We start from the raw sequence: 25,431 nt of genomic DNA, 5'->3' as shown, positions 1-25,431 counted from the left end.
CAGCTCCCAGCAAGCTTGAGGCAGGAGCACACCGGGGCAACTGGAGCTGGAACGAGGGGCAGCCAGAGCAACCCCCCCCCGGGAATAATGTGACGCCAAACCGGAAACAGAAGCGTAGTTAGAAGGGTAGCCAGGGTCAGCAACGAGCAAGCGATGAGGTACCAAAGCACCAGACAGGAACATGGTCGGGAACCGATGAGCAGAAGCATAAACAGGATCCAAGGTCAGGTAAATAACAAGCCAGGTCAGCAATGGCTATCATGCAGGATACAAGCAGGGCATGAGGGAACAGCTGAAGATCAGTCAGCACTGAGCATGAATCTGAGCCTCCTTTAAAAAAAAGGCCATCTGGGGCCAATGGACACTGTGGCTGTGCTCACGCATTTGCGTGCATTCCTTCGCACCTGGATAACATGCCATGGGCAATACCCTGCCCATGTCTGTGTGCCAGACGTGTCACAGCAGCTTCCTGACAAATACTGTTCTAGTGTCAACTACAAATGTGGGATTTTCTTTTACTTTCACGTGATAAAGGACAAATAGAGAGGGTAATTATCTTTAATGGGGGCACAGACAGCAATAAAAAACCTGACAGGGGTTCTAATTCCTCTCCACCTAATAACAATTGTGACCTAAACCTGATTGGTGTCCTTTCTTTATTTTAGGCTGTTTCATCAAATACTTTTTTTTGGGTGCAAAATATCCTGGCAGAGACAAATGGGCCCCACCTATAGAAGAGGTAACACAACATTTAACTTTGAATTTATTGATGATGTTTAAATTGCCAAGAACTGATAATTGCCTGTTGATTGCTCTTTTGAAGTACAATGGAACCTCAGTTTAAGAGTAACTTGGTTTGAGAGCGTTTTGACTTGCAAGCTTTTTCTTTTTAAATTCTGACTCGGTTTGCGAGTGTTGACTCACAAGACGAGCAGAATTCAAGCTAAATTGGCCTGCAGTACCTCATTTGGCCTGAGGTACAGGGGCGCAGGAGCCGAGAAAAGCCGAACATTGGCCTGCAGTACCTCATTTGGCCTGAGGTACAGGGGCGCAGGAGCCGAGAAAAGCCGAACATTGGCCTGCAGTACCTCATTTGGCCTGAGGTACAGGGGTGCAGGAGCCGAGAAAAGCCAAACATTGGCCTGCAGTACCTCATTTGGCCTGAGGTACAGGGGTGCAGGAGCCGAGAAAAGCCAAACATTGGCCTGCAGTACCTCATTTGGCCTGAGGTACAGGGGTGCAGGAGCTGAGAAAAGCCGAACGTTGGCCAGCAGAACCTCATTTGGCCTGAGGTACAGGGGTGCAGGAGCTGAGAAAAGCCGAACGTTGGCCTGCAGTACCTCATTTGGCCTGAGGTACAGGGGCGCAGGAGCCGAGAAAAGCCGAACATTGGCCTGCAGTACCTCATTTGGCCTGAGGTACAGGGGCGCAGGAGCTGAGAAAAGCCAAACATTGGCCTGCAGTACCTCATTTGGCCTGAGGTACAGGGGTGCAGGAGCCGAGAAAAGCCAAACATTGGCCTGCAGTACCTCATTTGGCCTGAGGTACAGGGGCGCAGGAGCTGAGAAAAGCCAAACATTGGCCTGCAGTACCTCATTTGGCCTGAGGTACAGGGGTGAAGGAGCCGAGAAAAGCCAAACATTGGCCTGCAATACCTCATTTGGCCTGAGGTACAGGGGCGCAGGAGCCGAGAAAAGCCGAACATTGACCTGCAGTACCTCATTTGGCCCGAGGTACAGGGGCGCAGGAGCCGAGAAAAGCCGAACATTGGCCTGCAGTACCTCATTTGGCCTGATGTATGGGGGGCGCAGGAAACAAGCCAAAGTGTCCTCAGGCCTTTTCAGCCATTTTTGGCGCTCTCTGGCGCCCCACCCCCACATCTGGCCGCATTCGGTATTGCATCCCATTGAAGTTAATGCAGAACTAATTATTTTTGTTTCCATTGACTTCAATGGGAAAACTCGCTTTAAAATGCGAGTACTTTGGATTACGAGTGTGATGCATTTGCCTATATGTCTCAGTTTAATTCTCCCTGCTAGCCATGTGTGTGTGTTAGAGGTAGAAAGGGATTTCATGTGTGATTCATTTCTCTGCTAACCGGTTATTGAAGTGCTAATGTCCCCTCACTATTCTAAAGGTTAATTGATCTATTGTGTTGTGTGAAGAAGATCTGTGTTTACCCTTAAAAGATGTGTATTGTATCATCAGGCTAAATGATTAGATAAGTGGTATGTTAATTATTCTGATTGCTTCAGTGTAGTAATTACCTCCACTGATGTCATTATCTAAAGAAATGTGTCTGCATGGTCGGCTCCGAGGTGTCTCCTATAATCTGTATGGGAACCCCCACTGTGTGAGGGGGGGGGGCGGAGATTTCATTGTTCCTAACAGGTTGTAACCACATATAAGCTGAGAGTTGTGTCATTAAAGTGTCTTGTTCTAGCAGTAAGCCTGGACTCATGTGTGGCTTATTGGGGCGATTCCATAGACTCCTACTTGTGGAATATTGGGTGATTTTCGTTATGGGAAGAAGGGACTGTTTGACGGGGATATCATACCAATACCGTCACAATTGGTTGGCAGCAGCGGGATTTTCCCTTCTACTCTCCTTTACACCCGGATTCCAAGCAGACACTGGAAGAACTACTGGAAGTTCGTGGAAGGATTGCTAGCAACAAAACCAAGCGGGTCATCATAGCAGAATTAATGGAGCTAGACCAGGAGAACTTGGTTGCAGCAACGCCAGCAGTACAAGAGATGGAGACACCAGTGATTCAGGAAGAGGAATCGCCAGCCCACAAGCTAATGAGAGAGAAGCTAGCATGGTTCGGTCCGAACCCAACGGCGGATGTGGTGCTGAAAGTGATGGACCTGTTAGTAAACGCAGAGCTACAGAAGGCTAAAGAAATAAGAGATGCAGAACTACAGAAGGATAAACAAATAAGAGACGCAAAACTACAGTTAAAACTGGCAGCAGTCCAACAAGCAGCCGCACATTCTCCAAACAGTGAGTACAGCACAGCAGACGCTAGGAAGATTCCGTTTAGCGCTTTTAAAGCTTTTGATGAAAAGGACTGTGAAATTGATAACTACCTGGCAGATTTTGAGCGACAATGTAACCTGCACCGAATAGCTAGAAGAGAGTGGGTTGCAATATTGTCAGGCAAACTGTCAGGCAAAGCTTCTGATGCTTTCCGGACCGTGCCAGATCAGGATATCCATAGCTACGCCCAGGTTAAAGAAGTGCTCCTGGCTCGTTATGCAGTAACCCCAGAGTCCCACCGACAGAAGTTCAGGGACTCACGCAAAACCACGGAAGACTCTTACGCGGAATGGGCATGCCAGTTATCCCTGTCGGCCTCTAACTGGGTTAACAGCAGCCAGGCCACCACCGCAGAGGACATTTTGCAACTAATGCTCCTGGAGCAATTTTACAATCACATCCAGACGGATGTCAAAGATTGGGTGAGAGATCGCAGGCCCATGACTCTACCAGAGGCCGCGAAGTTTGCGGATGAATATGCGGATACTCGCAAGACGAACCAGGTCACACCACAGGTACAACCTCCACAACCAACGGCGCCCTCACACCCACCAGTCGCTAGATTCCAACCTCCTAACAGACAGATGACATCTAGCCCTTGCTATCCACGCCAGGAGGACAACGAACAACGCTGCTTCCGGTGCAAACAGCTGGGTCACTTCAAGCAGAATTGCCCCATGAACGACAACACCAGGTCAAATTGGTCTCAACCTGGGTACCGCCCACCAGCAGAAGCTCATTGTGTAGACTCGGCTTGGGATCTCCAGGAGCTGGGTCCGGTTGAACCATTGGACACCCTTTACGAAGTCCTCACGGTACAATCGGTTATTACGGACAACAGGGAACACCATTGTCAGCTGGTCATGGGTGACAGCCATGAGCCGGAGGGGCCCTGGAGGGAGCTGGGCAGAAAGAGGCACCGCCGGCTACCCCCCAAGAAGTAGAGGTCCTGGAAGCCGTATAACAAGCTGACCTGGGAGGAGAAGAAGCGACTGGAGGAGAGGGAGTCGCAGCGGGCGTCCCAGATGCGGGCCGAGATGTTCGCCAAGGGCCCACAGGTGGCCCCTTACACCACCACCCAGTTCCTGATGATGAAGGACCACGTGGAGAGCCTGCAGGACATGAGCAAGCAGGATCTGATCCGTGAGTACATAGAGCTGGAGGAGTGCATTAGCCGCATGGAGGAGGAGAACAACCACCTGAGGTCACAGCAGGCTGACCCCCCCAGGCTCCATGAACTGGAGATGGAGCTGGAGAAGCTCAAAGAGGAGAACCGGCGGCTGCGGAGGGAGCAGAGGGTGGCTGACCCTATGGGGCACTGATCCCCCCCCCCCCCCCGGACTCTGAGCACCAGTGCTACAGCATTTCAACGAATATAAAACTTTTTCTTTTTATGAATCTCCTGTGATTGTCACTTCAGAGCCATAACCTGCCCCTCCCATAGCGGGACACCTAGACGGCGGCGCACAGACCCATTCGCCGTCTTCACACTGACTTCTGGTGACTCTGCAGATCACACAAAGACATGGGGACTGACCGGCGTGTGATGTGACGACCCAGTGACATACCTGAGTCTGAAGCAGTTGCCAAGGGAGGTCAGTCACACCAAACGGAGTTAACCTCGGACTAAAAGCTCTGAACCCGTCAACCCTACTGGACCAGGGAAGGTCCAACCGGGTTTGCCGGAGCAGGGAGAAAAAGGAGGGCCATTGTGATGCATTTGCCTATATGTCTCAGTTTAATTCTCCCTGCTAGCCATGTGTGTGTGTTAGAGGTAGAAAGGGATTTCATGTGTGATTCATTTCTCTGCTAACCGGTTATTGAAGTGCTAATGTCCCCTCACTATTCTAAAGGTTAATTGATCTATTGTGTTGTGTGAAGAAGATCTGTGTTTACCCTTAAAAGATGTGTATTGTATCATCAGGCTAAATGATTAGATAAGTGGTATGTTAATTATTCTGATTGCTTCAGTGTAGTAATTACCTCCACTGATGTCATTATCTAAAGAAATGTGTCTGCATGGTCGGCTCCGACGTGTCTCCTATAATCTGTATGGGAAACCCCACTGTGTGAGGGGGGGGCGGAGATTTCATTGTTCCTAACAGGTTGTAACCACATATAAGCTGAGAGTTGTGTCATTAAAGTGTCTTGTTCTAGCAGTAAGCCTGGACTCATGTGTGGCTTATTGGGGCGATTCCATGGACTCCTACTTGTGGAATATTGGGTGATTTTCGTTATGGGAAGAAGGGACTGTTTGACGGGGATATCATACCAATACCGTCACAACGAGCATTCTCCTGGAACGGATTATACTCGTAATCCGAGGTTCAACTGTAATAGGAAATGGCTAGCAGGTGCCAGGAGGAATTATTTTCCTGCTGGGGTAAAATAGCATCTCGTCCTTTCTCAGAAAGTTGGGTTATGTGTAAACCTCTATCTCAGATTTTTTTTTTTTAAATGATGGCTCACAATGAGCTTGGTCCTCACCCAAGTTCATCTGAACTCGGAAGTTAGGTGTTGTTGCTGAGACAATGAGCTCCGAAATTGGGCCTGTTGAGATGAGGTACCCAAAGGGATGGCAATGACTGTGACATCATGGACCCAACATGGACACATGGCCTTAGGAGGTCAATGTGGATGTGGCCATATTAGGTGAATGATGTCATCCCCACCCCCTTTGTATATGTGTAGATGTGGGATTTGGAATCTTATAAATGGCCAACGACGACCTAATGGCCAACGACGACCAAATGGCCAACAACGACCAAATGGCCAACAACGACCAAATGGCCAACAACGATCAAATGGCCAACAACGACAGCTAACTTCCAAGTTCCAATTGAACCCAAGCTCATCCCTAACCATGTCTAGATTTGAACTGTGTCCCTTACTGCTCGGGCTCTATGCTTCTGGCCTATCAGAAGCTGTGTTTGGTGTAATGGCGCACCTATGAAGGCCATAAGGGCACGTTAAGGTGCCTTACTGCACATTGGCTTAACCACTTCCATACCGCCTATTCTGGCACTTCTCTCTTTCATGTAAAAAACATAGGGCCAGACTAACATATAATTACGTTGCTCCAGGGCAGCGTAACGCATGTGATTTACGTTACACCGCCGCAGGTTTACAGCGTAAGTGCCTGATTCTCAGAACACTTACCTGTAAACTTGCGGCAGTGTATCGTAAAAGCGCTCGGCGCAAGCCCGCCCAACTCAAATGGGGCGGGCACCATTTAAATTAGGCGCGTTCCCGCGCCGAGCGTACTGCGCATGCTCCGTCGGGTAAATTACCCGACGTGCATTGCGCTAAATGACGTTGCACCGACGTCATTTGCTTAGACGTTAACGTAAATGGCGTCCAGCGCCATTCATGGACGTCTTACGCAAACGACTTTGATTTTTAAATTTCGACGTGGGAACGACGGCCATACTTAACATGGCTTAGGACAACTAGGGCTCAGCCCTAATTTTACGCGACGTAACTCGACGGAAACGACGTACAGTTAGATTGACGGGCCGTTAAGACGTTCGTGGATCGCCGTAAGTATTCATTTGCTTATTCTACGCCGGCCGCAATGGCCTCGCCACCTAGCGGCCAGCCTAGAATTGCATCCTTAAGATCCGACAGTGTAAGTCAATTACACCTGTCGGATCTTAGGGCTAGCTATGCGTAACTGATTCTATGAATCAGCCGCATAGTTAGGACGGCCGTAACACAGAGATACGACGGCGTATCAGGAGATACGCTGTAGTATCTCTTTGGTGAATCTGGCCCATAGTTTTTTTCTAGAAAATTACTCAGGATCCCCAAACATTATATATGTTTTTTTTAGTAGATACCTTAGGGAATAAAATGACGGTCATTGCAACTTTTTATCTCTCGCGGTATTTGAGCAATCCTTTTTCAAACGCTTTTTTTGGGGAAAAAACTGTTTCATGAATTAAAAAATAACAAAACGGTAAAGTTAGCCCATTTTTTTTGTATAATGTGAAAGATGATGTTACGCCGAGTAAATAGATACCTAAGTTGTCACGCCTTAAAATTGCGCACACTCATGGAATGGCGCCAAACTTTGGTACTTAAAAATCTCCATTGGCAACGCTTTACATTTTTTTTACAGGTTACCAGTTTAGAGTTACTGGATCGGGCAGGTATATCTTCTTTTCTATGTCCCCTAAACATAGATGACCAATTAACCCTTGCAGTGAGGGCACAACCCTACTAGCAGCCGGTTTAGAAGAGATCAATCTGTGCCAACTTTCCTAAGTTAAATGGCACAAAAACTAATATTATCATCTTCAGTGACATGGAGGAAGACACTTCTATTCCCGCATGGCCTTCCTCGTTCGGTGCTCCGCCTGAGGTAGCCAACCAGGTGAGGGACTTGGAGGTCATCTTGGATTCCAGATTGACTCTGCACCCTCAGGTGAGTGGAGTAGTGAGTTCATGCCGCCACCTCCACCTAAAGCTCCTGTGGGCCCTTTTCTGCTATCTGGATGATGACTCGGATAAGATCGCTCTGATCCATGCAACAATTACCAGTCGGTTGGACTATTGTAATGCTTTGTACCTTGGCCTACCTAAAAAGATCATGCATAGACTCCAACTAATTCAGAACACTGCAGCAAGGTTACTTACGTACGGGTGCTGGTAGGAGAGAACATATCACCCCAATTTTGAATACCTTGCATTTGTTGCCTGTCCGCGAGCGGGTTCTGTTTAGGATTGGCTGTTTTATGCATAGGATAGTCCATGGAGGTGGACCAGAGTACCTCCAGATTCACACGATATGCTCCTAGTGGAGCACTACGTTCAGCAGGACAAACAAATGTCGTTGTCCCTAGGGTGAGGAAACCTAGATGAGGAGGACGTGCCTTCTCGGTGCAGGGGGGTAAGGTATGAAACGATTTACCGTTGGTCCTAGAAAAACACCACCAACTTGCTAAGCTTCAGGAAGAGTTTGAAGACCTTGCTCTTCCAGAAGTGTTATGGGGGCTTATAGGTCACTGCATGCCAACCAGTAAGGGATCTAGATTAAGAAGATCAGAATCTCCCTGCTCATTATAGTCATACACATCGGGGCCCATGGGTAAGACTGCGTTTATAAGCATTTTTTTAATAATAATAATCCCTTTCAGTAGGGTTGAGCCCAATTTTAGATTTCCTGGAGTTAGGCTTTAAAAGCTAAAGTTTAGGTATGGCACATTTTTTCATAATTGCATTGGTCTAGTTTGGACCATTGTAAATCCATATGCAGGGATGGACTGGCCATTGGGACTACAGGGAGCTTCCCGGTGGGCCGATGGCTCAGTGGGCCGGCTTCAGTGACAGCGGTCTACCGCCCCCCTCTGCTCCTCTGTCTCTCTCTCCCCGCAGCGCTCACCTGGGGGGAACAAAAAAGCAGGAGGAGGAGCAGGGGGGACGCCACATTGATGAAAGCCTGTAAGAGCTCTTTGATAAAAGACCTAATTCCGTTTTTCCTTTTTCAGGTGGCGTCATGCCTTGTTTGGGTGCTGCAGCTCTCCCGACATTATTTGGATTTGGATCTTCATCGATCTACGTACACTCAAAGCACCCCCTCCTGGCTTCATGTAATTACCGTTGTATCAAAAACCTGAAATGAAGACTGAACCCAGGGCCAGCATTAGAAATCATGGAGCCCCGTACAGCCTACACCACTGAGCCCCCTACCTGACAGGGTCAGGGCCCTATCTGACCACCCTTTCCCTTAACCACTTCAGCCCTGGACCATTTGGCTGGCCAAAGGCAAGAGCACTTTTTTGCGATTCGGCACTGCCTCGCTTTACCTGACAATTGCGCGGTCGTGCAAAATGGCTCCCGAACAAAATTGGCGTCCTTTTTTTTCCACAAATAGAGCTTTCTTTTGGTGGTATTTGATCACCTCTGCAGTTTTTATTTTTTGCGCTATAAACAAAAATAGAGCGTCAATTTTGAAAAAAAAAACAATATTTTGTGCTTTTTGCTTACAAAATAAATAATAAATATCCATTTTTTTTTAAAAAAAAGCTAATTTTTTCCTCAGTTTAGGCCGATACGTATTCGTCTACATATTTTTGGTAAAAAAAAAATCACAATAAGCGTTTATTGATTGGTTTGCGCAAAATTTATAGCGTTTACAAAATAGTGGATAGTTTTATTGCATTTTTATTAATATATTTTTTTTACTAGTAATGGCGGCGATCTGCGATTTTTATCGTGACTGCGACATTACGGCGGACACATCGGACACTTTTGGGACCATTCACATTTATACAGCAATTAGTGTTATACAACTGCACTGATTACTGTGTAAATGTGACTGGCAGGGAAGGGGTTAACATTAGGGGGCGATCACAGGGTTTTAATATGTTCCCTAGGGAGTGATTCTAACGGGGGCGGGGACTCACAAGGGGAGGAGACCGATGTGTGTGTGATCTCCCATCCTGGGTGAACGTCATATGACGTCCTGGGCTTCCCGGCCGGGAGATCCCATCTGTGGACGTCATTTGACTATGGGCGGGACCTGAAGTGGTTAAATAGCAAATTTGGCCATGCCCATCATTCGGCATGGTGCTTCATATTTCACTCCCTGCTCCTCCCCCTTACCCGCCCCTATTATCAGGGTCACGAGTCTCTACCCAACCACACCTGAGGGCTACAGCTGGAATCATATTGGAGGAATTGAGGACGGTGTGGGGGATTCGGAGGGGTTAGAAGAGATTTTCTGTCATATTTTACCTTTTAGGGCTCATTCAGATGGCAGATTAGTGCCGTCCTCTATGCAGAGCCTCTGGTAGATATGTGTGCGTCCACCTCGGAGCTGTGCGCACGCCGCCCATAGAAGTGGATGAACACGCAGCGCCGGCTGGGACACAATCGTATCTGAAAGTTATAAGCAGAAATGTTCTGACCATTAAGGGGTTATTCTAGATTTCCACACTATATATGTGTGTGCCGTCATCTGCTGGAGATAAAAGACGTCACAATGGCCCAGATTCAAGAAGCAATTGCGCCTGTGTAACCATAGGTTACACAGCGAAATTGCTTACTTGCCCCGGCGTTACGAGTGCTCCTGATTCAGGAACATCGTAACGCCGACTGCAGCCTAAAATCTGCGTGGCATAAGGCTCTTATGCCCGCATATCTTAGGCTGCATTCTTGCGATGGCCGCTAGGGGGCGCTCCCATTGTGCTCAGCGTATAGTATGCAAATTGCATACTAACACCGATTCACAATGTTGCGCGAGCCCTGCGTACGCAATTTACGTCGTTTCCGTACGGCGTGTTTAGCGTAAGGCTGCCCCTTCTAATAGCAGGGGCAGCCAATGCTAAAGTATACCCATCGTTCCCGCGTCGCGACGTTCAAATTTTACGTAAGTGATTCGTGAATGGCGCTGGACGCCATTCACGTTCACTTTGAAGCAAATGAAGTCCTTGCGACGTCATTTGCCGCAATGCACGTCGGGAAAGTTTCCCGACGGAGCATGCGCTCTACGCTCGGCGCGGGAGCGCGCCTAATTTAAATGATTCCCGCCCCCTACGGGATCATTTACATTAGGCGCCCTTACGCAGGGCAAGTTTACACAGCGCACACGCAATTTACGGAGCTACTGCTCCGTGAATCGCGGGTAGCGCAGTAAATTTGCGGGGGCGCAGGGCAAAAACGTTGCCCTGCGCCTCCGCAAGAAAGGGGCAAATCTACCTGAATCCGGGCCATTGACTGTAGAGGAAGAGGGCGGACATGACGGGGGTTATTGGGTGTATCTAGAAAATAATTGTAGCGCTACCCCCGAAAGAACCGCTGATTTGTTGTTGGGATCGGCATATTAAGTTACCTTGATGTGGTCTAGGGGTGCAGTTGGAGAACAGAGCAGTGAGCGAAGGTCCAGACAGTGGTGTAGATTCAGGTAGCTTTGCCCTTTTTTTACGGAGGCGCAGCGCACCGTTTTGCCGCTGCGCCTCCGTAAATTTCCGGCGCTACGCGCGATTCACGGAGCAGTAGCTCCGCAAATTGCGTGTGCGCTCCGGAAAACTGCCCGGCGTAAGGGCGCGTAATTTAAATGATCCCGTAGGGGGCGTGGATCATTTAAATTAGGCGCGTTCCCGCGCCGAACGTAGTGCGCATGCTCCGTCGTGAAACTTTCCCGACGTGCATTGCGGCAAATGACGTCGCAAGGACGTCATTTGCTTCAAAGTGAATGTGAACGGCGTCCAGCGCCATTCACGATTCACTTACGCAAACGACGTAAAATTTAAACTTCGCGACGCGGGAACGACGGGTATACGTAACATTGGCTGCCCCTGCTATTAGCAGGAGCAGCCTTACGCGAAACCCGACGTACGCAAACGACGTACACTGCGTACGCAGGGCTCGCGTAGGGTTGTGAATCGGCGTTAGTATGCAATTTGCATACTATACGCTGACCACAACGGGAACGCCACCTAGCGGCCATCGTAAGAATGCAGCCTACGATATGACTGGCATAAGAGCCTTATGCCAGTCATATCTTAGGCTGCCGTCTGCGTAACGAGGTTCCTGAATCAGGAGCATTCGTAACGCCGGCGCAAGTAAGCAATTGCGCTACGTAACTATGGTTACGCAGGCGCAATTGCTCTTTGAATCTACCCCAGTGAATAAAGGTTTTCCAATGCTTTATTTCCTGGCCAACGCCAACATCAAATAGGAAGACAGGGTTGATGGAGAGAAAGGGAGAACTTTGCGATATCAGGCCTGGATATGAACCGAGCAGTCCTGCTCTCAGTAATGTCAATTTGCGATTCGTTGCCACTCTAGCCAGAGTGGGTGAAGTGCCCCCGGACAGACCCCTCTCTTTAGTCTGGCAGCCGAAGTGTCACTTTAGATTTGCTGGGAGGAACAGGCCTCTCTCACAGACCTGGCTCTAGCGCCTCTGCCACAGGCCTATTACTTTAAGCGAGCTAAATGGATGATCTGAGCGAATCCTCCCAGTAAGTTTTAGCACAGGTCACCGGATGACAGCAAAGCGTACCTGTCAGCATTCCAGTCACCAGATCCCCGATTGGTTCGTTCAAGCCCTGTTGGACAACCTGCCTCCGGGTTCTCCTCAAGCCGACCCCCCAATCGAACGGCACCCAGCCTGGGATTCTCTCAATAGAACTGGGGACCCAGCAAGTCACTGGAGCCCCTCTTCACCTCTGGATGAGGTTCTGTGTAGCCTGCAAATTTGGCCAGGTGGGCCGCGCCGGCGGGGTCCATGGATGCGCGCACCCTGAAGGTGGATGCCGCACCTGGAACCGGGACCCCGTGAAGATTTTTGAGCACATGACACCTGTCACAGATATACTCTCCCCCAGCATGCCCCGCGAGGGAAAACTCCTCTGATTGGCTGCTGGGGAAAACTTGCTCTGCCAGAACCCCTCTGGTGCCAACTGCTGGCCAGGGATGGTACCGCATCCCTGGAGCACAGACTGACCCAGTGGACATTTCTGGAGCGACAGAAGTCCAAATTTAGCAATCTGTGAATGGGAGCAAAATAACTCTCCCATTCCCCACTAACTTTAGCATAGTGCCCATACTGAAAGTAAGGGGGCGCTACATACTCCCCCCACTTGAAATGACACTGTCCCCAGCGTCCTAAAGCATTCAAGCCCGAATGCTGGCCTGATACCTGCTAACCAGACAGAAAAAGGAGGAAAAGAAGGAAGGACAGGATTCACACATTGGCCCAGATTCAAGAAGCACTTGCGCCCGCGCAACCATAGGTTGCGCGGCGCAAGGGCTTACTTGCTCCGGTGTAACGAGTGCTCCTGATTCAGGAACCTCGTTACACCGACTGCAGCCTAGGATATGACAAACATAAGCCTCCTTATGCCTTCACATCCCAGGCTGCATTCTTGCGTTGGCCGCTAGGGGGCGCGGCCTTTGTGATCGGCGTGTAGTATGCAAATTGCATACTACCACCGATTCACAAAAGTTGCGCGGGCCCTGCGTACGCAAGGTACGGAGTTTCCGTACGGCGCCTTTAGCATAAGGCTGCTCCTGCTAATAGCAGGCGCAGCCAATGCTAAAGTATAGCTGCGCCTCCCGCCCGTGAAATTTAAATTTCACGTCGTTTACGTAAGTGAACCGTGAATGGCGCTGGACGCCATTCACGTTCACTTAGAAGCAAATGACGTCCTTGCGACGTCATTTGCCGCAATGCACTTCGGGAAAGTTTCCCGACGGAGCATGCGCTGTTCGCTCGGCGCGGGAGCGCGCCTAATTTAAATGATTCCCGCCCCCGGCGGGATCATTTACATTAGGCAGCCTTGCGCCCGGCTGTTTAGCATATTGCCCGCGCAATTTACGGAGCAACTGCTCTGTGAATCGCGGGCACAGCGCAATATTTGTGTTATGATCCTGAAAATGATAAGACTCTACTTAATGTTTAGACCGCAGGTGTAGAGGCTTTTCAGAAATCAACCACCACTTCACTCTCACAGAACAATAAGAGTTTGGGGTATTATCATCATATCCTCTAATGAAGGTAACACATAAAAGTAGTAGCTTAATTCCTCTTAAGCTTAATAGATAGACACAACCCAGATACTATAAGCGTAAATCTAATTTAGGTATTTGCATCAAATAAAGGTAGTAGAAATTACTGGTATTGTAGTATCTCACCACACACATATGAATAGTATGAAGTACTCTGCTGTATGTGGTGCTAGTATATAGTAATAAGTATAGAGTCTAGGATATAGTTCAGGCATATACTAGCAATCACTATTAGCAACAAGCTGGTATTACATATACTTGCGGTTTAGGAGGTGGTCTGTACCAGGAAAGTCCGCACAGGTGTTGATGGTACCTTATACAGCAGTAATGTGGTTTAGATATACTTGCGGTTTAGGAGGTGGTTTGTACCAGGAAAGTCCGCACAGGTGGTGGTGGTATCTAGCCTGTAGTGAGCAATGGTGGTGAATCTCCAGCAGAAGGTAGTGATGTCTTGGGTCTCTGAACAGGTGCGCTGTGAAGAGAGGTGCTACAGGGACTCTGTAGCTCGTTCTGGGTTCCCAGGTGGCGGCAGGGTCCAACAGGAATATCCGAACACCCTGCCGCCATTCCCGGGAGTTTAAATAGCCCGGGCAGTGGCTGAGCTGAGCGCCGCACGTTGGAACGCACTTCCGCGTTCCAACGTGGAGCGCAGACGTCCGCGCACCGGAAGTGACGCGGACGTGTATGTGAATGGAGCGCAACTGTCATAAGTGACAAGTCTGCGCTCCATGTGGAAGGAGTAACGCTGACGGCGTTACAATTTGCGTGGGCGCAGAGAAAAAAATTTGCTCTTTGCCCACGCAAATATTGCGCGATTCTACCTGAATCTGGGCCATTGTATTACAATATTTAAATGGCATAAGACATACAACATACACAACCCTATCTATCTAGCTGCCCATTCTCCGCAGTGTTGATAGTAGGTGGGTCCAAAAAAAAAAAACCTGTATAGGAAATATAAAAGGCATACGAATATATAATACACATTCCCAGGTATCAAAATAATCTGTTATTATTTACAACCTCCAGGGTCAGGATTGAAGCTGTGCACTCGAGCCAGAGCACAAAATTTCCTTCCCTCCCGAGGAGTTTCAGTATAAGTGCTGTGGAAGAAATACTCTTTGCTGTGCAAGAAATTCAAAACATAAAACTTAACACATTTTTTTTTCTCTGTAAAGTAACGGTGCAGAACACGTAGATAATAAAACTTAGAAGGGATGGTGGAAACCCCTCCTATAGATATTTTAACGGTATGGCCCGTGGGACCCAGAGGCTCTTGAAGGATGTGGGGTACTCCTGTGTCAGCTTCACCAATGACTCTTGTGTGTCTAGGGTCATCCTATGTCCACTAGGGGCATAGGATGACTGAGAAATGATAACTCGGATTACATGAGATGGGACAGTAATGATAATTCACAATGTATTGCAGGATATCTTGAAATATTACAGGTGGTTTATTCTGAACCCAACAGGTCAATAGGACAGTATTCATTCATGTGTGGACACATACTGTTGAGGTGTTAATTGAGTCTGGCTCCTAACATATTTCATTGTGTGAAAGTCTATTGATGATAGATGTGTTGAGGGTTGGCAGTCTGAAGGGTCAGATGTCTGACTTTTCAGCTGTAGTGGATTAGCATGTCAATTACGTCTACAAAAGAATATGTATTGTGTAGCAGGTGAGAATAGCTTATCGCGGAGTCAGAACGTCTGTCTAAGATGTGGATTGAGGGGGACTCGTTAGGAACCATTGTATGATGTTGTGGGTGGAGTGTGTCATTGTCCATTTGATTAACCCCTTAACGCCCGCCGCATGACTATTTACGTCCGCAAAATGGCACGGACAGGCAGATGGGCGTATATATACGTCCTTGCCTTCTAGCGGGTGGGGGGTCCGATCGGGACCCCCTCCGCTGCGTGCGGCGGGCGGATTCCCTCAGGGAGCGATCCGGGACAACGGCGCGGCTATTCCTTTATAGCCGCTCCGTCGCGATCGCTCCCCGGAGCTGAAGAACGGGGAGAGCCGTATGTAAACACGGCTTCCCCGTGCTTCACTGCATCGATCGAGTGATCCTTTTATAGGGAGACTCGATCGATGACGTCAGTCCTACAGCCACACCCCCCTACAGTTGTAAACACACACTAGGTGAACCCTAACTCCTACAGCGCCCCCTGTGGTTAACTCCCAAACTGCAACTGTCATTTTCACAATAAACAATGCAATTTAAATGCATTTTTTGCTGTGAAAATGACAATGGTCCCAAAAATGTGTAAAAATTGTCCGAAGTGTCCGCCATAATGTCGCAGTCACGAAAAAAATCGCTGATCGCCGCCATTAGTAGTAAAAAAAAAAATTAATAAAAATGCAATAAAACTATCCCCTATTTTGTAAACGCTATAAATTTTGCGCAAACCAATCGATAAACGCTTATTGCGATTTTTTTTACCAAAAATAGGTAGAAGAATACGTATCAACCTAAACTGAGGAATTTTTTTTTATATGTTTTTGGGGGATATTTATTATAGCAAAAAGTAAAAAATATTGCATTTTTTTCTAAATTGTCGCTCTATTTTTGTTTATATCGCAAAAAATAAAAACCACAGAGGTGATCAAATACCACCAAAAGAAAGCTCTATTTGTGGGGAAAAATAGACGCCAATTTTGTTTGGGAGCCACGTCGCACGACCGCGCAATTGTCTGTTAAAGCGACGCAGTGCCGAATCGCAAAACCTGGCCTGGGCATTTAGCTGCAAAATGGTCCGGGGCTTAAGTGGTTAATGTAGCATTCTTTTTGTGTATATAAAAGCCTGCCTTCTCAATAAAGATTGTCATTCTGTTTGGAACCAGAGAACAGAGCTGTGTCTCGTTTTCTGGGGGAAATCCAATGGGTCCTGTCTGCTGAATTGTGGAGTGTCGGAAGCGGTCGTGGGTTGGTGGAATGGAATATCGTAAACGGCGTTAACCCCTGACCGTTACAGATATTTACCATACAGATTACCTCCAAGTGTAATAATTCCAGTGATATGCAATTTCATATGTAATACACATCAAAGGGAGGATAAGACATAAAAACATTTGTTAAAAACTTGCAGGAGTGGTGGGAACCCCCGCCAGATATTTGCAATACAATTTACCTTCAAGTGCAATAATTCACACTACAATGGTAACAAAAACATATACAATTCAGCATAACAATCATGATAAGGCACAGGAGCGAGAAACATGTTGTCATAGTGATGGGACCACCCTTCCAGCTTGCTCTCCAGGGGTCCCTTCCTCCAGTGGCTTCCGCTCTGTTCTCCTGGCACAGCGAGTGATGTCATCGCCAGCCGCCGCAGTCAGATGGTGTCTCCACAGGGAGACTAGTCACAGCTCCTTCCGGCCGCTGCCTTTCCAGTGCCGTGCATGGTAACTCACAACACCAGATTCCCATCTTCCCCCCGGACTCATCTGCCCAGTCCAGCTGCCACACGCCAACACTGGAGCCTGAAGTCATTGAGACACATCTCAGACTCTTCCATCTGTGAACAGTAAGCAGACCCAGCCAATGGTGGTTGTTTTACTTCAATCTGACACTACTGGTTTGGCTAATGGCGGGATGCCTTTAGCCAATTATGGCTCAGGGGGCCAAAACCATGTCCCACACTATATAAGGCTACTTACATGGTGGCCACATATAGTGTAATTGTGACGGTATCGGTATGATATCCCCGTCAAGCATTCCCTCCTCTCCATACAAGAACATCACAGGATTCCCCACACATGAGTCAAGACTGGATGCTGGAACCAAGACACTTTATTGACACAAAAACTCAGCTTATATGTGGTTACAGCCTGTTAGGAACGCCCCCCTCACACAGTGGGGTTTCCCATACAGATTATAGGAGACAAGTCGGAGCCGACCCTGCAGACACGTTTCTTTAGATAAAGACATCACTGGAGTTAATTACTACACTGAAGCAATCAGAATAATTAACATACTACTTCTCTAATCATTTAGCCTGATGATACAATACACATCTTTTAAGGGTAAACACAGATCTTCTTTACACAACACAATAGATCAATTAACGTTTAGAATAGTGAGGGGACATTAGCACGTCAATAACCTGTCAGAGGAATGAATCACACATGAAATTCCTTTCTACCTCTACCCATGGCTAGCAGGGAGCAGTACACTGAGACATATAGGCAAATGTATCACAATGGCCCCCCTTTTGCTCCCTGCTCCGGCAAATCCGGTTGGACCTTCCCTGGTCCAGTAGGGTTGACGGGTTCAGAGCTTTTAGTCCGAGGTTAACTCCGTTTGGCATGACTGACCTCCCTTGACAACTGCTTCAGACTCAGGTATGTCACCGGGTCGTCAGATCACACGCCGGTCAGTCCCCAAGTCTTTGTGCGATCTGCAAAGTCACCAGAAGTCAGTGTGAAGACAGCGAATGGGTCTGTGCGCCGCCGTCTAGGTGTCCCGCTATGGGAGGGGGCAGGTTATGGCTCTGAAGTGACAATCACAGGAGATTCATAAAAAGGAAAAGTTATATTTGTTGTAGCACTGGTGCTCAGAGTCCGGGGGGGGGGGAGAGAGGGGACTCAGAGCCCCATAAGGTCAGCCACCCCCTGCTCCCTCCGCAGCTGCCGGTTCTCCTCTTGGAGCTTCTCCAGCTCCATCTCCAGTTCATGGAGCCTGGGGGAGTCAGCCTGCTGTGACCTCAGGTGGTTGTTCTCCTCCTCCATGCGGCTTATGCACTCCTCCAGCTCTATGTACTCACGGATCAGATCCTGCTTGCTCATGTCCTGCAGGCTCTCCACGTGGTCCTTCATCATCAGGAACTGGGTGGTGGTGTAAGGGGCCACCAGTGGGCCCTTGGCGAACATCTCGGCCCGCATCTGGGACGCCCGCTGCGACTCCCTCTCCTCCAGTCGCTTCTTCTCCTCCCAGGTCCGCTGGTTATATGACTTCCAGGACCTCTTCTTCTTGAAGGGTGGCCGGCGGTGCCTCTTTCTGCCCAGCTCCCTCCAGGGCCCCTCCGGCTCAGGGCTGGAGCCCATGACCAGCTGACAATGGTGTTCCCTGTTGTCCGTAATAGCAGATTGTACCATGAGGGCTTCGTAAGGGGTGCCCAATGGTTCTTCCTGACCCCGCTCCTGGGGATCCCAAGCCGAGTCTACACAATGGGCTGCTGCCAGTGGGCGGTACCCAGGTTGAGACCAATTTGACCTGGTGTTGTCATTCATGGGGCAATTCTGCTTGAAGTGACCCAACTGTTTGCACCGGAAGCAGCGTTGTTCGTTGTCCTCCTGGCGTGGATAGCGAGGGCTAGATGTCACCGGTCTGTTAGGAGGTTGGTATCTAGCGGCTGGTGGGTGTGAGGGCGCCGTTGGTCGTGGAGGTTGTACCCGTGGTGTGACCTGGTTTGTCTTGCGAGTATCCGCATATTCATCCGCCAACTTCGCGGCCTCTGGTAGAGTCATGGGCCTGCGATCTCTCACCCAATCTTTGACATCCATCTGGATGTGATTGTAAAATTGCTCCAGGAGCATTAGTTGCAAAATGTCCTCTGCGGTGGTGGCCTGGCTGCTGTTAACCCAGTTAGAGGCCGACAGGGACAGCTGGCATGCCCATTCTGCGTAAGAGTCTTTCGTGGTTTTGCGTGAGTCCCTGAACTTCTGTCGGTGGGACTCTGGGGTTACTGCATAACGAGCCAGGAGCACTTCTTTAACCCGGGCGTAGCTATGGATATCCTGATCTGGCACGGTCCGGAAAGCATCAGAAGCTTTGCCTGACAGTTTGCCTGACAATATTGCAACCCACTCTCTTCTAGCTATTCGGTGCAGGTTACATTGTCGCTCAAAATCCGCCAGGTAGTTATCAATTTCACAGTCCTTTTCATCAAAAGCTTTAAAAGCGCTAAACGGAATCTTCCTTGCGTCTGCTGTGCTGTACTCACTGTTCGGAGAAGGTACGGCTGCTTGTTGGACTGCTGCCAGTTTTAACTGTAGTTCTGCGTCCCTTATTTGTTTATCCTTCTGTAGTTCTGCGTCCCTTATTTGTTTAGCCTTCTGTAGTTCTGCGTTTACTAACATGTCCATCACTTTCAGCACCACATCCGGCGTTGGGTTCGGGCCGAACCACGCTAGCTTCTCTCTCATTAGCTTGTTGGCTGGCGATTCCTCCTCCTGAATCACTGGTGTCTCCATCTCTTGTACTGCTGGCGTTGCTGCAATCCCGTCCTCCTGGTCTATCTCCATTGATTCCGCTATGATGACCCGCTTGGTTTTGTTGCTAGCAATCCTTCCAGTAGTTCTTCCAGTGTCTGCTTGGAATCCGGGTGTGAAGGAGAGTAGAAGGGAAGATCCCGCTGCTGCCAACCAATTTGTGACGGTATCGGTATGATATCCCCGTCAAGCATTCCCTCCTCTCCATACAAGAACATCACAGGATTCCCCACACATGAGTCAAGACTGGATGCTGGAACCAAGACACTTTATTGACACAAAAACTCAGCTTATATGTGGTTACAGCCTGTTAGGAACGCCCCCCTCACACAGTGGGGTTTCCCATACAGATTATAGGAGACAAGTCGGAGCCGACCCTGCAGACACGTTTCTTTAGATAAAGACATCACTGGAGTTAATTACTACACTGAAGCAATCAGAATAATTAACATACTACTTCTCTAATCATTTAGCCTGATGATACAATACACATCTTTTAAGGGTAAACACAGATCTTCTTTACACAACACAATAGATCAATTAACGTTTAGAATAGTGAGGGGACATTAGCACGTCAATAACCTGTCAGAGGAATGAATCACACATGAAATTCCTTTCTACCTCTACCCATGGCTAGCAGGGAGCAGTACACTGAGACATATAGGCAAATGTATCACAGTAATGAATCAGAGAAGTTAGCTAGAGGCAGGTTAGTTAGTGGCGTGCAGGCAGTTTAGTATATATCTATAAATATATATACATAAAAATCATTGAAAAAAAAACAGTGTGGGTCCCCCCCCCTGCCCATTACCATGGCCTTCGGGTCTGGTATGGATATTAAGGGGAACTCCACTCCAAAATGTTAAAAAAAATTGCGTGGGGGTCCCCCCCCAAAATCCACATCAGGTCCTATTCACATGGGGGGCTGGGATCTGGGAGCCCCCATGTTAAAGTGGGCTTCCTGCAGACCCCAACAACAACCGGGCAAGGGTTGTGGATATGAGGCCCTTGTCCCCATCAACATGGGGACAAGGTGGATTTAGGGGGGGGGGGGCGCTCGCTCATCCCCTTCCTATCTTGGCCTGCCAGACTGCTTGTTCGAATAAGGGTCTGGTATAGACTTTGGGGGGACCCCACACCAATTTTCTTTTACATTTTGGCGTGGTGTTCCCCTATAAATCCATACCAGACCCAAAGGGCCTGGAATGGACTGGGGGGGGGGGGACCCATGCCGTTTTTTTTTTCTAAATTCTGTCATAGGGTTCCCCTTAACCACTTCAATACACTGTATTATATACTGAGTATATACACTGAATGCAGAGTGTATATATATATATATTACCGGCATCTGACAAGTCATTACAGCTGCTAGCAATTTTAAATATTTTTCCTTTAGAAATGTCTTTTTGCTGTGGTACTGTTATAAACATGGGAAAGATGCGCTACTTTACAGGCAGACTAAGGACACACCCCAGGCACGATATTTAAAGGAATATTTAACTTTTATGGTTTCATTTTAACCACTTAAGGACCGCCTCCTGCACATATACGTCGGCAGAATGGCACGGCTGGGCACATGTACGTACAGGTACGTCCTGTACTAGTACCCAGCTGTGGGTTCGCAGGCGCGCTCCCGTGACCCGGTCCGAAGCTCCGCGGACCCGATCGCCGCTGGAGTCCCGCGATCGGTCCCCGGAGCTGAAGAACGGGGAGAGCCGTGTGTAAACACGGCTTCCCCGTTCACTGTGGCGGCTGCATCAATCGTGTCATCCCTTTTATAGGGGGACACAATCGATGACGTCACACCTACAGCCACACCCCCCTACAGTTGTAAACACACTTCAGGGAACACATAACCCCATCAGCGCCCCTAGTGGTTAACTCCCAAACTGCAACTGTCATTTTCACAGTAAACAATGCATTTTAAACGCATTTTTTGCCATGAAAATGACAATGGTCCCAAAAATGTGTCAAAATTGGCCGAAGTGTCCGCCATAATGTCGCAGTCACGAAAAAAAACGCTGATCGTCGCCATTAGTAATAAAAAAAAATAATTAATAAAAATGCAATAAAACTATCCCCTATTTTGTAAACGCTATACATACCAACCGATAAACGCTTATTGCGATTTTTTTTAACCAACAATATGTAGAAGAATACGTATCGGCCTAAACTGAGGAAAACATTTTTTAAAATATATTTTTGGGGGATATTTATTATAGCAAAAAGGAAAAAATATTGCATTTTTTTCAAAATTGTCGCTCTATTTTTGTTTAATAGCGCAAAAAAATAAAAACCGCAGAGGTGATCAAATACCACCGAAAGAAAGCTCTATTTGTGGGAAAAAAAGGACGCCAATTTTGTTTGGGAGCCACGTCGCACGACCGCGCAATTGTCAGTTAAAGCGACGCAGTGCCGAATCGCAAAAAGGGTCAAGGTTCTATAGCTGCATTTTGGTCCGGGTCTTAAGTGGTTAAAGGCCCCAATCAGTAAAATTACAACAATACCGCACTATGGCCACTAGAGGGAGCCAATGATCATAGGAAGTCACTGTATGAAATAAAATATGGACAATATTCATCACAGCTGGGTGAATTCTTATCATTTTCATTCAATAATTAAAAAAAAAAAAGTACAAAGCTTACATCACAAAATTTATCAAAAGGTAATGATTCCATTTTTTATTTCAATGGTTTTTATTGGAAGTTCTCTTATTGAACAATCAGTTACAGAATACAAAGTGTTACAAATCACAAGTGACAGTGCCCATCCTTGTGTAGATAGACATATCACATTGACATGGAAGTGTACTACATCCATATACTAGTAAAGGGATCATATCCCATCTGTACAAATCCTATACACTCTATTGTAACCACTTCCAAGAATATGACATCAAAGAACCATCAACTGAGAACAAAGAGAGTAAAGAAAACAAATATAATAAAGATAAAACCCGCTTGCCTGGGAATAGCCAATGATGTAGGCGGGGTCTGACGTACGAGGGGGCGGGGTCACCCGTCACATCATAGGGTAAGTCCTGGCTTTCCCCGCTTGCCGGGGAATAGCCAATGACGTAGGTGGGACCCCGTCATTGGCTATCAACAAAAGGTTGATAGGTTGGCTAGACTGGACTGATCCTGAAGACCACCATCATTGGGACTTTGAGTGAGGTGTAACACGCATGGCCGCTGAATACAAGGTACCCCATTCTAAAATGTAAAAACGATTCTAATAATGTTACATCATGCAGCAGATTCCATACACGTAGGACACCCAACATTGGAGGTGATTTATTCTTCCAAAGTAAATACACCTTTGTACACTGCTACTGACTAGTATTCCAATGTTTCTCACCTCCCTCACTCAGCTAATGAGACCCTAGTGCCGATGGAGAGGGGCAGGGAAGGGCAAACAAGGATGCTGTGCAGGAAATCGACTTTCTCCTTATCAACCAATGACATCATCCCTGGTACAAAGGATGTTGGTGGCTAGTCAGAATGTAAGGAAACAGTAAAGGTAGAAAATCCACAGGTCAGGAAAATAACTTGTCTGGGATGTGGAGGCGGAGTCATTATTAATGTGTGTACAATACAATACACAACGTGTTACATTATAACAACAAAGAATTGTAGAAAAGGTTAAAACACAGAAAACGGGGAAAAGGTAGAACATAAACCCGGATAGTAAAGGGGTTGTAAAGGTACAATTTTTTTCCCTAAATATCTTCCTTTCCCTTAGTGCAGTCCTCCTTCACTTACCTCATCCTTCCATTTTGCTTCTAAATGTCCTTATTTCTTCTGAGAAATCCTCACTTCCTGTTCTTCTGTCTGTAACTCCACACCGTAATGCGAGGCTTTCTCCCTGGTGTGGAGTGTCGTGCTCGCCCCTCCCTTGGACTACGGGAGAGTCTGCATGCCCACTAACACACAGTTTTTTTTCTCTATCTGCAACGTAGAGAGCGTCCTGACTCTCCTGTAGTCCAAGGGAGGGGGCGAGCACGACACTCCACACCAGGGAGAAAGCCTTGCATTACTGTGTGGAGTTACAGACAGAAGAACAGGAAGTGAGGATTTCTCAGAAGAAATAAGGACATGTAAAAGCAAAATGGAAGGATGAGGTAAGTGAAGGAGGACTGCACTAAGGGAAAGGAAGATATTTAGGGAAATAAAATTGTACCTTTACAACCCCTTTCAGGTGAAATTTGTGTATGAGGGAAAACCTCAACAATTACCACCAAGTATTCATCCAGCTGAGACAAATAAGGAGATCTTTTTTATTGTAATTAACACAGTGATTTCCTATGATTGTCAGCTCCATCTAGTGGCCATAATGAGGTATGTATCTTAAAATGCCCCTATCAGTAAAAATATTGCAATACTGCATTATGGCCACTAGATGGAGCCAATGATCATAGGAAATCACTGTACGAAATAATAAAAATGGCCACAATTCATCAGAGCTGGGTGAACACTTGTCACATTTGTTCAACTTTTTTAAATAGACCACTAAGTGTTTGCAAAGCTTACTTTACAAAATGTACCAACAAAAGGTACTAGGTAGTGACACCATTTTTATACTGCTATCAATGGCCAACACAGTGCAACACTTCATCCATGTCTTTGGTGATCTCCTTATGTACTGCTTCTTATATGTTTGAAGATCAGCCATGGAGTATATCTGAGGTGTATATCAGGGTGTGCTTCTTCCCCACATGAGAGCTGTGATGTCCAGCAACATTCATATACAAGACATTTCCCGCACTCAAACCACTAATACACCTTAATGCCGCGTACACACGACCGTTTTTCGGGTTCTAAAAAATGACGTTTTTAAGGGTCTAGAAAAAACAACGTTTTTTTCAACCCGATCATTAATACGGCCTTGCCTACACGCGATCGTGAAAAATAAATGCTTTAGCAAAGCGCGGTTACGTACAACTTGTACGACGGTACTATAAAGGGGAAGTTCCATGCGGATGGCGCCACCCTTTGGGCTGCTTTAGCTGATTTTGTGATAGTAAAAGACGATTTGAACATTTCAGCCTGTTACAGCGTGATGAATGTGCTATCTCCATTACGAACGCTAGTTTTACCAGAACGAGCGATCCCGTCTCATAACTTGCTTCTGAGCATGCACGTTTTTTTTCACGTCGTTAAAGCCCACACACGACCATTTTTTACAACTTTAAACACAACTAGGTAGTGACACCATTTTTATACAATGGGCCAAATCCTCAAAAGGGATACAATGGGCCAAATCCTCAAAAGGGATACGCAGGCGGAACTGCTGTTCAGCCTGCGTATCCCTGTACTTATCTTTGGAACTGATCCTCAGAAGCAGTTTTCCAAAGATAGGCAGAAGATCTGACATCTGTAAGATGTGTGTTTATTTATTTATGTGTGTATTTATTTATTTTATTATGTGTGTATTTGTTTATTTTTATTTATTTATGTATTTATTTATTTTGCTAAGGACAAACGCACCTGTCTGTGTAGTACACCGATGAAAGGAACTTGGGGTGTCCGCACACACACTTTAATAAACAATCAATTTATTTACTGTACAGGATTTATAATTTCATCAACAGTTTGCGCAGCACTTTACACCAATGAGGGCAGACAGGACAATTATTATACAATTCATGCGCAGCACC

The 25,431-nt window shown here is 47.3% G+C and overlaps 1 pseudogene; it reads left to right on the top strand.

The window, feature by feature from the left end:
* LOC120928779 overlaps positions 1 to 8,823 on the top strand; it is a 28,600-nt pseudogene extending 19,777 nt beyond the window's left edge.
* Positions 8,824 to 25,431: the final 16,608 nt, after the last annotated feature.

The sequence above is a fragment of the Rana temporaria genome, chromosome 2, assembly GCF_905171775.1.
Source record: "Rana temporaria chromosome 2, aRanTem1.1, whole genome shotgun sequence".
NCBI classification, from domain to species: Eukaryota; Metazoa; Chordata; class Amphibia; order Anura; family Ranidae; genus Rana; species Rana temporaria.
Note: the sequence above shows the minus strand (reverse complement) of the source record. Positions and strands in the feature narration are given on the sequence as shown.